Consider the following 9,844-nt stretch of genomic DNA (forward strand, 5'->3'; position numbering starts at 1 on the left):
TATTATTGCTATTAAAAGAATATAAGATGAAAGAAATTGGAGGCTACACAAACCAATGGAAAGATATACAATACTTAGGGATTGGAAGATTCAATATTCTTAAATAGTTCATATTACCCAAGACAATCTATAATTTCAATGTAATCCCTGTCAATATATTGATGGCATTTTTCACAAAACTATAGCAAATAATTCTAAAATTTGAATGGAAACACAAAAGATCCTGAATAGCCAAAACTATCTAGAAAGAAGAACAAAACAGGAGGTATCACATTCCCTGATTTCAAACTTAACTACAAATTTATTGTCGTCAACACAGTATGGTACTGGCACAAAAACAAACACATAAATCAATGAAACAGAATAGAGAGCTCAGAAATGAACCTATACTTATACAGTCAATTAATCTATGACAAAGCAAGCAAGGATATACTATAGGAAAAAGTCTCTTCAATAAATGGTGTTGAGAAAACTGGACATCAACATGCAAAAGAATCAAACTGGATTATTTTTCACACTATCTATAAAAATAAATACAAGATGGGTTAAAGAATTATTGTAAGACATGAACCATAAAAATTCTAGAATAAAACATAGGAAGTATGCTCTTTGACATTGGTCTTCACAATAATTTTTTTGGATATGTTTCCTCAGGTAAGAAAAACAAAATGAAAAAAACAAAAACAAAAACAAATGGGACTACATCAAACTGAAAAGCTTTCGCACAGCAAAGGGAACTATCACCAAAATGAAATGGCTGTCTACAGAATGGGGGGAGATTTTGCAAACAATATAAATGACAAGGGGTTATTATCCAAAAGATGTAAATAACTCATACAGTGAAGTGAAGTCAGTCAGTTGTGTCTGACTCTTTGTGACCCCATGGGCGGTAGCCCAATAGGCTCCTTTGTCCATGAGATTTTCCAGGCAAGAGTACTGGAGTGGGTTGCCATTTCCTTCTCCAGAGGATCTTCCCAACCCAGGATCCCCACACAACAAAAACCAAAATCAAAAGATAAATCAATTAAAATGGCAGAAGACCTGAATAGACATTTTTCCCAAGAAGATTACAGATGGTCAGTAGGCACATGAAAAGATGATCAACATCACTAATCATCAGTTCAGTTCAGTTCAGTGGCTCAGTCGTGTCCGACTCTTTGCGACCCCATGAACCGAAGCAAGCCAGGCCTCCCTGTCCATCACCAACTCCCGAAGCTTACTCAAACTCATGCCCATCGAGTCGGTGATGCCATCCAACCATCTCATCCTCTGTTGTCCCCTTCTCCTCCTCCCCCAATCCCTCCCAGCATCAGGGTCTTTTCCAACGAATCAACCCTTTGCACGAGGTGGCCAAAGTACTGGAGTTTCAGCTTCAGTGTCAGTCCTTCCAGTGAACACCCAGGACTGATCTCCTTTAGGATGGACTGGGTGGATCTCCTTGCAATCCAAGGGACTCTCAAGAGTCTTCAACACCATAGTTCAAAAGCATCAATTTTTTGGTACTCAGCTCTCTTCACAGTCCAACTCTCACATCCATACATGACCACTGGAAAAATTGTAGCCTTGACCAGACGGACCTTTGTTGGCAAAGTAATGTCTCTGCTTTTTAATATGCTATCCAGGTTGTTCATAACTTTCCTTCCAAGGAGTAAGCGTCTTTTAATTTCATGGCTGCAGTCACCATCTGCAGTGATTTTGGAGCCCCCAAAAATAAAGGCTGGCACTGTTTCCCCTTTTTCCCCATCTATTTGCCATGAGGTGATGGGACCAGATGCCATGATCTTAGTTTTCTGAATGTTAAGCTTTAAGTCAACATTTTCACTCTCTTCTTTCACTTTCATCAAGAGGCTTTTTAGTTCCTCTTCACTCTCTGCCATAAGGGTGGTGTCATCTGCATATCTGAGGTTATTGATATTTCTCCCGGCAATCTTGATTCCAGCTTGTGCTTCTTCCAGCCCAGCATTTCTCATGATGTACTCTGCATGTAAGTTTAATAAGTAGGGTGACAATATACAGCCTTTACATACTCCTTTTCCTATTTGGAACCAGTCTGTTGTTCCATGTCCAGTTCTAACTGTTGCTTCCTGACCTGCATACAGGTTACTCAAGAGGCAGATCAGGTGGTCTGGTATTCCCATCTCTTTCAGAATTTTCCACAGTTTATTGTGATCCACACAGTCGAAGGCGTTGGCATAGTCAATAAAGCAGAAATAGACGTTTTTCTGGAATTCTCTTGCTTTTTCAATGATCCAGCGGATATTGGCAATTTGGTCTCTGGCTCCTCTGCATTTTCTAAAACCAGCATGAACTTCTGGAAGTTCTCGGTTCACGTATTGCTGAAGCCTGGCTTGGAGAATTTTGAGCATTACTTTACTAGCATGTGAGATGAGTGCAATTGTGCGGTAGTTTGAGCATTCTTTGGCATTGCCTTTCTTTGGGATTGGAATGAAAACTGACCTTTTCCAGTCCTGTGGCCACTGTTGAGTTTTCTAAATTTGCTGCATATTGAGTGCAGCACTTTCACAGCATCATCTTTCAGGATTTGAAATAGCTCAACTGGAATTCCATCACATCCACTAGCTTTGTTTGTAGTGATGCTTTCTAAGGCCCACTTGACTTCACATTCCAGGATGTCTGGCTCTAGGTGAGTGATCACACCATTGTGATTATCTGGGTCATGAAGATGTTTTTTGTACAGTTCTTCTGTGTATTCTTGCCACCTCTTCTTAATATCTTCTGCTTCTGTTAGGTCCATACCATTTTTGTCCTTTATTGAGCCCATCTTTGCATAAAATATTCCCTTGGTATCTCTAATTTTCTTGAAGAGATCTCTAGTCTTTCCCATTCTGTTGTTTTCCTCTATTTCTCTGCATTGATCGCTGAGGAACTCTTTCTTATCTCTCCTGGCTATTCTTTGGAACTCTGCATTCAAATGGGAATATCTTTCCTTTTCTCCTTTGCTTTTCACTTCTCTTCATTTCACAGCTATTTGTAAGGCCTGCTCAGCCATTTTGCCTTTTTGCATTTCTTTTCTATGGGATGGTCTTGATCCCTGTTTCCTGTACAATGTCACGAACCTCCGTCCGTAGTTCATTAGGCATTCTGTCAATCAGATCTAGTCCCTTAAATCTATTTCTCACTTCCACTGTATAGTCATAAGGGATTTGATTTAGGTCATACCTGAATGGTCTGGTGGTTTTCCCTACTTTCTTCAATTTATGCCTGAATTTGGCAATAACGAGTTCATGATCTGAGCCATAGCCTGCTCCCGGTCCTGTTTTTGCTGACTGTATAGAGCTTCTCCATCTTTGGCTGCAAAGAATATAATCAATCTGGTTTTGGTGTTGACCATCGGGTGATGTCCATGTGTAGAGTCTTCTCTTGTGTTGTTGGAAGAGGGTGTTTGCTATGACCAGTGCATTCTCTTGGCAAAACTCTATTAGCCTTAGCCCTGCTTCATTCCATGCTCCAAAGCCAAATTTGCCTGTTACTCCAGGTGTTTCTTGTCTTCCTACTTTTGCATTCCAACCCCCTATAATGAAAAGGACATCTTTTTTGGGTGTTAGTTCTAGAAGGTCTTGTAGGTCTTCATAGAACCATTCAACTTCAGCTTCTTCAGCGTTACTGGTTGGGGCATAGGCTTGGATTACTGTGATACTGAATGGTTTGCCTTGGAAATGAACAGAGATCATTCTGTCGTTTTTGAGATTGCATCCAAGTGCTGCATTTCAGACTCTTTTGTTGACTATGATGGCTACTCCATTTCTTCTAAAGGATTCTTGCCCACAGTAGTAGATATAATGGTCATCTGAGTTAAATTCACCCATTCCAGCCCATTTTAGTTTGCTGATTCCTAGAATGTTGACATTCACTCTTGCCATCTCCTATTTGACCACTTCCAATTTGCCTTGATTCATGGACCTAACATTCCAGGTTCCTATGCAATATTGCTCTTTACAGCATTGGACCTTGCTTCTATCACCAGTCACATCCACAACTGGGTATTGTTTTTGCTTTGGCTCCATCCCTTCATTCTTTCTGTAGTTATTTCTCCAGAGGAGCTACCACTAATCATCAGGGAAATGCAAGTCAAAACCACAATGAAATATCACCACACATCTATCAGAATGGTTATTATCAAAAGATAACAAAGAATAAGTGTTGCTAAGAATGTGGAGAAGAGGAAATCCTAGTGCACACTTGGTGAGAATGTAAATTTGTTAGCCATTATGGAAAACAGTATTTGAGGAGATTGCTCAAAAAATTAAAAATAGAGCTACCATATGATCCAGCAGTTCCACTCCTGGGTATGTGTCTGAAGAAAGTGAAAACACTAATTAGAAAAGTTATATGCACCCCTCCATTAACTGCAGCATTATTTACAAACCCAAAATTTGAAAGCAACATTAGTGTCCATCTATAAATGAATGGATAAAGAAGGTTGGTGATGTATATAACCTATAGGATATTATTCAATCATAGAAAAAGAAATCTTGCATTTGTGACACCATGGATAGACCTTGAGAGTATTATGCTAAGTGAAATGAGTCAGAGGAAGACAAATACTGTATAATTTCACATATGTGTAGAATCTAAAAAACAAGACAAGACTTTCCTGGTGGCCTAGTGGTTAAGAATCCACCTGCCAATGCAGGGAACACAAGGTTCAATCCTTGGTTTGGAAAGGTTCCACATGCCACGTGGCAGCTAAGCCCACATGCTGCAACTATTGAAGTTGTTGCGTGCTTTTAAAGCCCATGCTCTGCAACAAGAGAAGCCACAGCGACGAGAAGCCCGTGTGCCGTAACTAAAGAGTAGCTCCCACTTGCTGCAACTGCTGAAGTTGTTGTGTGCTTCTAAAGCCCATGCTCTGCAACAAGAGAAGCCACAGCGACAAGAAGCCCGTGTGCCGTAACCAAAGAGTAGCTCCCACTTGCTGCAACTACTGAAGCCCTTGCACAGCGGAAAGGACTCGGTGCAGCCAAAGATAAATAAATAAATTTTTAAAAAATAAAAAACAAGACATGAGCAAACATAATAGAGTCGTAGACTCAGAGAACAAACAGGTGTTTGCCAGTGGAAAGGGGTTGCCAGAGAGAAATAAGTGAGGAAGAATAAGAGGTAGGCACTTTCAGTTGTGAAATAAATGAGTCATGAGGACTTCCCTGGTGGTCCAGTGGTTAAGAATCCATCTTCCAATGCAGCAGACATGGATTTGATCTCTAGTTGGGGAACTAAGATCCCACATGTCACAGGACAACTACTCCATGGGCCGCAACTACTGAACCCACACACAGCTAGAGAGAGAAGCCCATGAGCGGCAGTGAAAAAACCACACACCACAACAAAAGATACAGCATGCCACAACAAAGATCAGGCATCCCACAACTAAGACCTGACACACCCAAGTAAATAAATAAAATGAAAGGAGACCAGTGTCATAAAAAAATAATAAATGAGTCATGGATATGAAATGTATAGAGAGGAAAATAGAGTCAGTAAAAAAAAAAAAGACCAGGAGAGTCTAGTCCACTGCTTCCAGTGAGGGATGGTGTTTATGGACCTGCATTGGGAAGGACAGATAAATGACTCCAGCTCTAGACATGCTTGGATTCCAGCCACTTGATTCAGAAGATGTTTTTTTCTTTTCTTCCTGTTGGGTTGGGTTTTGTGTCTCTTCCTTTAATACAATGACCACCCTTTCAGTGGATCCCTGTAATCCCTTTATCAGTCCTTTTATGGTTTCCTTGTTACAGCGAGTTCCTCAAGAGCTGAGGGACTACTGACCCCAAAGAAGGAGCAAGTCTGGAAGGAAAGGCAACCACTGAAGGAGAAGAAAAGATAAAGAATGATGGAGTTATAGAAGCTCTGACTTGAAGGGGCTCAGCCAGTTCCATATACCAGTATCAACAGCCCAATCTGAAAACTTTCGAACTTATGTCTTTGCATTAAAACATCGTTACCTTTGATAACCTTTTAGGAATGCAAATACACTAAGTTGTGTGGATCGTTAACTACAAGTGTGGCTTTGCTCACCAGTCATTCATTTTCAGAACAACAGAGTGCTGAAGAATTATCACGACAGGAGAGAAAAATATAAGAGAAGGAAATGCTATTTCTCAGGAAGCAAAGATCCATGACAAAGTGAGGGTCTTAGACAACAGAGGGCTATTTATCTCTGAGGTCCTAGATTAGGAAGGGAGAGATGAGGTCAGATTTCAGAGAGAGCTTCGCCATTTCGTGGACCTCAATGAAGTGAGGGGAATGGACAGGATGCTCTTTATCCAGAATGCTTTTGTAAATATTTTCTCCCAGTTTCTGGCTTTTCTTGTTCTCCTGACAGTACCTTTTGCAGAACAGAAATTCTACATTTTAATAAAGTCAAGTATCAATTATTTCCTTCATGAATCATACTTTTGACATTGTATCTAAAAAGTCATTGTCATACTCGAATTTTCTCCTGTTTGTCTTCTAGGAGTTTTATAGTTTTGCATTTTACATTTAAGTCTACGATCAATTTTGAGTTAATTTTTGTGAAGTGTGTAAGGTTTGTGTCTAGATTTTTTTTTTTTTTTCTGGCTTGCAGTTGCCCAGTTTTTCTAGTACCATTTGTTGAAAAGACTGTCTTTTCGCTGTTGTATTACCTTTGATTCTTTGTTGAAGATCAGTTGACTGTATTTATGAGGGTCAGTTTCTGGGCTCTCTATTCTGTTCCAGTGATTTATTTGTCTATTCTTCTGCCAATAACAGGATGTTCTTTGAGAACTCTTGCTGATCTAATCACTTCTCCCTGGTCATTAGGCTATGTTAATGAAGATAGACATTGATTCATTTCCAATTTTACCCAGTTCAGGCTCCATACTCTGCTTTCTCTTCAACAGTGATTCCAAGGCTGAAAGTGACCCATCTTTCACAGCCAATCAGGGACAACAGTGTTGGAATCTTAGGTCACACCCAGGTAGGCTGCTCTATGGAGCAACACACAGAAGGGTGGGATATAGAGGTAGCTTACCATGATGCCGATCCTAAGCAGATGCTGTACCACGAGGAAGGAGGTATGCCATCACCTGGAGAGAAAAACGGAAGAGTGAGGAGCCAGAGAAGCCCATCAATCGAGTATTCAGAGAGGTAGTGCTGGAGGATGAGGAGCCAAAGACAGATGGAAGTGTGATGGCTCCAGATTCAGTTTGGAAGAAATCTTGTGAAAATCAAGTTCCATTCACTCATTCCTCTTCTACATTGGCAGATTGCTAAGAAAAGATAGGTTGTAAAAGGATAAGAATATAAACAAAGGAGATCTCCATAAAACTATGGAGATGGTTGGTGGATAAGGAGGCTTATAGAAAAGTCCCTCCATGGTGGGGGAGGGAGGGCTGCTGGGAGGTCACTTTATCATTCTAGAAACTGGGAAAAGTTATTTTGTGCAAGAAGACAGTGGGTATTCCCAGTTAAGCATCTGTTCTTTCCTGTGGTCCCTAGTCTCAGTAGAGGACCCCAGAAGAGTTTTCTCTGGCAAAGATACAGAGAAGGTGGGCAAGCTGGACTAAACTTGGACCCTGGCAGAATTGCAGAAGTGAAGCTAAAGTCTTCTGGGACACCTAGAGGGCAATGACAGTGAGCCTGGCAATAGCACCAAAGGCTGATCAAGGGAGAGCTTGCCCAAGAGGAAGTGATTACCTAGAGACTGAGTGGCTGAGTGACTCAGTCAATACCCAGTGCTTTAACCCTATATTCACTCTATACTCATAAAATGGGGTGACTAAACAACAAGGTCTTACTGTATAACACAAGGAACTGTAATCAACATCATATCATATATCATATTATGCATATAATCTTTTATACACATACATATATGTAGCTGAATAACTTTGCTATACAGCAAAAATTAACACAACATTATAAATTAACTGTACTTCAATTAAAAAATAAAATAGAGTGATAGTGGCAGGATGAAGAAATAGATAAGAGGCAAGAAGTTGTGTCCTGAGAAACATTCATTATAATGGGGAATACAGGCTGTTGTGATCTGGGCGCAGGTTGGAAAAGAATTTCCAAACATGAGGCAGGATGAAAGAAGAATAGTTTATGAGAGTGGGGGGCGGGGGGTAGAGTGGCTGCCAGCACAGCAGGCTGGCTTCCTGTTCACCAACAGTGAACAGGGGTTCTTGATTCATTTTGATATGCTGGGTGTAAGGAATGGGATACAGGTCTTACGGGTCATTTGCTGCTTGGATGAGGAAGGTATATTTGTTGGAGGAGTAGGGGGGAGAGTAAGGCAAATACCTTCTCCCTATATGAGGAAGGAGGGGAGACAGGTTATACTGGTCAAGAGGACCTGAAATTCATTAATAATTAATTCGTTAATAATTGGGGATGGGAGGAAAGGTCAATAAGTGTCTGGTTTTTCCGTTCCTGCATTCCAAGACCTTCCTTGGTTTTATCTGCTCTTTTGTCCTTGGGTCACCACATTCCACCCTCTCTTTATTTTTAGGGCCAATTTTTGGCCCCTTTTCATACCCTGCTCATGTCTATCTACCTATTTCCCTTCTCAGGCATTTGGGAACCCAGTCGCAAGGGAAAAAGGGCAATGATTGCTCTGGCTTCTTCAGGCTGTACAGGGGTGTCATTGGGCTCTGGGTTTCCTTTGCCTGTAGGGTATACTTAGGGAGGAAGGTGGGATCCCATGGAACAGTATGGCAGTTTGTTCTAATGTCGTCTGAGTATCCACTGGCTGGTATCCTTTTTGTAAGGCCATTTGGAATTAGATCTTCTGAACCTGTTGGGAGATGAACTTAGGTGTTAATAATACATGATCCAAACAGTAGAAGGTGATGGCAGGTCCAAGGAGAGGTAAAAACCATATTATATTAGGTAGGCCGTTTGATAGTTTGATAGTTTGGTATTTGCATCTGGGGCCCCCTTTTCCAAAGGAATGTAACCATTTAGCTTGTTCATATATTTTTTTAACATTCTGTTCTACTAGACTACTACTGTTAATATATGTGCAACAAGTTTTGTTGATGAATGCACAAACTCCCCCTTGTTCAGCTAGAAAATAATCTAAGGCCCTCCTGCTGTCCATTACCACCTCTGCTAAAGAATTTAAAGACTGGGAAAGTCTTTCCATTGATCTTCCTAGACTTGGCTGAGGTCATACAAAATGTCTGATAAATTACTTACAGTTGCTTCATGGTAGATGAAGCCTCCCCAAGAAGCAGCTAATCCAATGGCAGCTCCAATGCCTGCTAAGATGAGTCCTGTAGCTCTTTTAGATCTGGGCTGAATGGCTTGGTAAATAGTCACTCCTACAGAGCTGTTTTGCATAATCCCCAAGGTACATTGTCCTTTACACCATGCATTATCAAGACATTTGAGTGCAATTGCTTTACCTGGGTAAGGTGATGAAGGTTGTATGTGCCCATCATATGGCAGTGGATTAGTAGGGAGACCACAAATGAAGTCCTGTCTGGCTGGGGCACAAACTTGTCTCACCTGGGAGGAGTTAAACCGGTGTATTATCTGGTTTCCCCAAGTAGGGGTATCATTACAATGGTAAGATAGATGACCAAAGGGAAAAGGGGCATGGGGATTTGGATCTTTACCACATGCCTTAGGAGGACTATATACTAGGCACCAGGTGACCCTACGTGTCCCTCCCCGCACCCCCCCCCCCACCACTGCCATAAGCACATTGATTGTAAGGGGTGGAGGACAGTGGTGTAGAGGTCACAGATATTGGGCACTGATGTGTAAGGTTACCATAGCCTAAGCCATTTTTGCATCTTGGATGGTTAAAAGTCAGAAGTGAAATCTGGGAGGCACCAAATCCCTGTCTATTAGT

This window comes from Dama dama, chromosome 20, assembly GCF_033118175.1.
Source record: "Dama dama isolate Ldn47 chromosome 20, ASM3311817v1, whole genome shotgun sequence".
In the NCBI taxonomy this organism is placed as follows: Eukaryota; Metazoa; Chordata; class Mammalia; order Artiodactyla; family Cervidae; genus Dama; species Dama dama.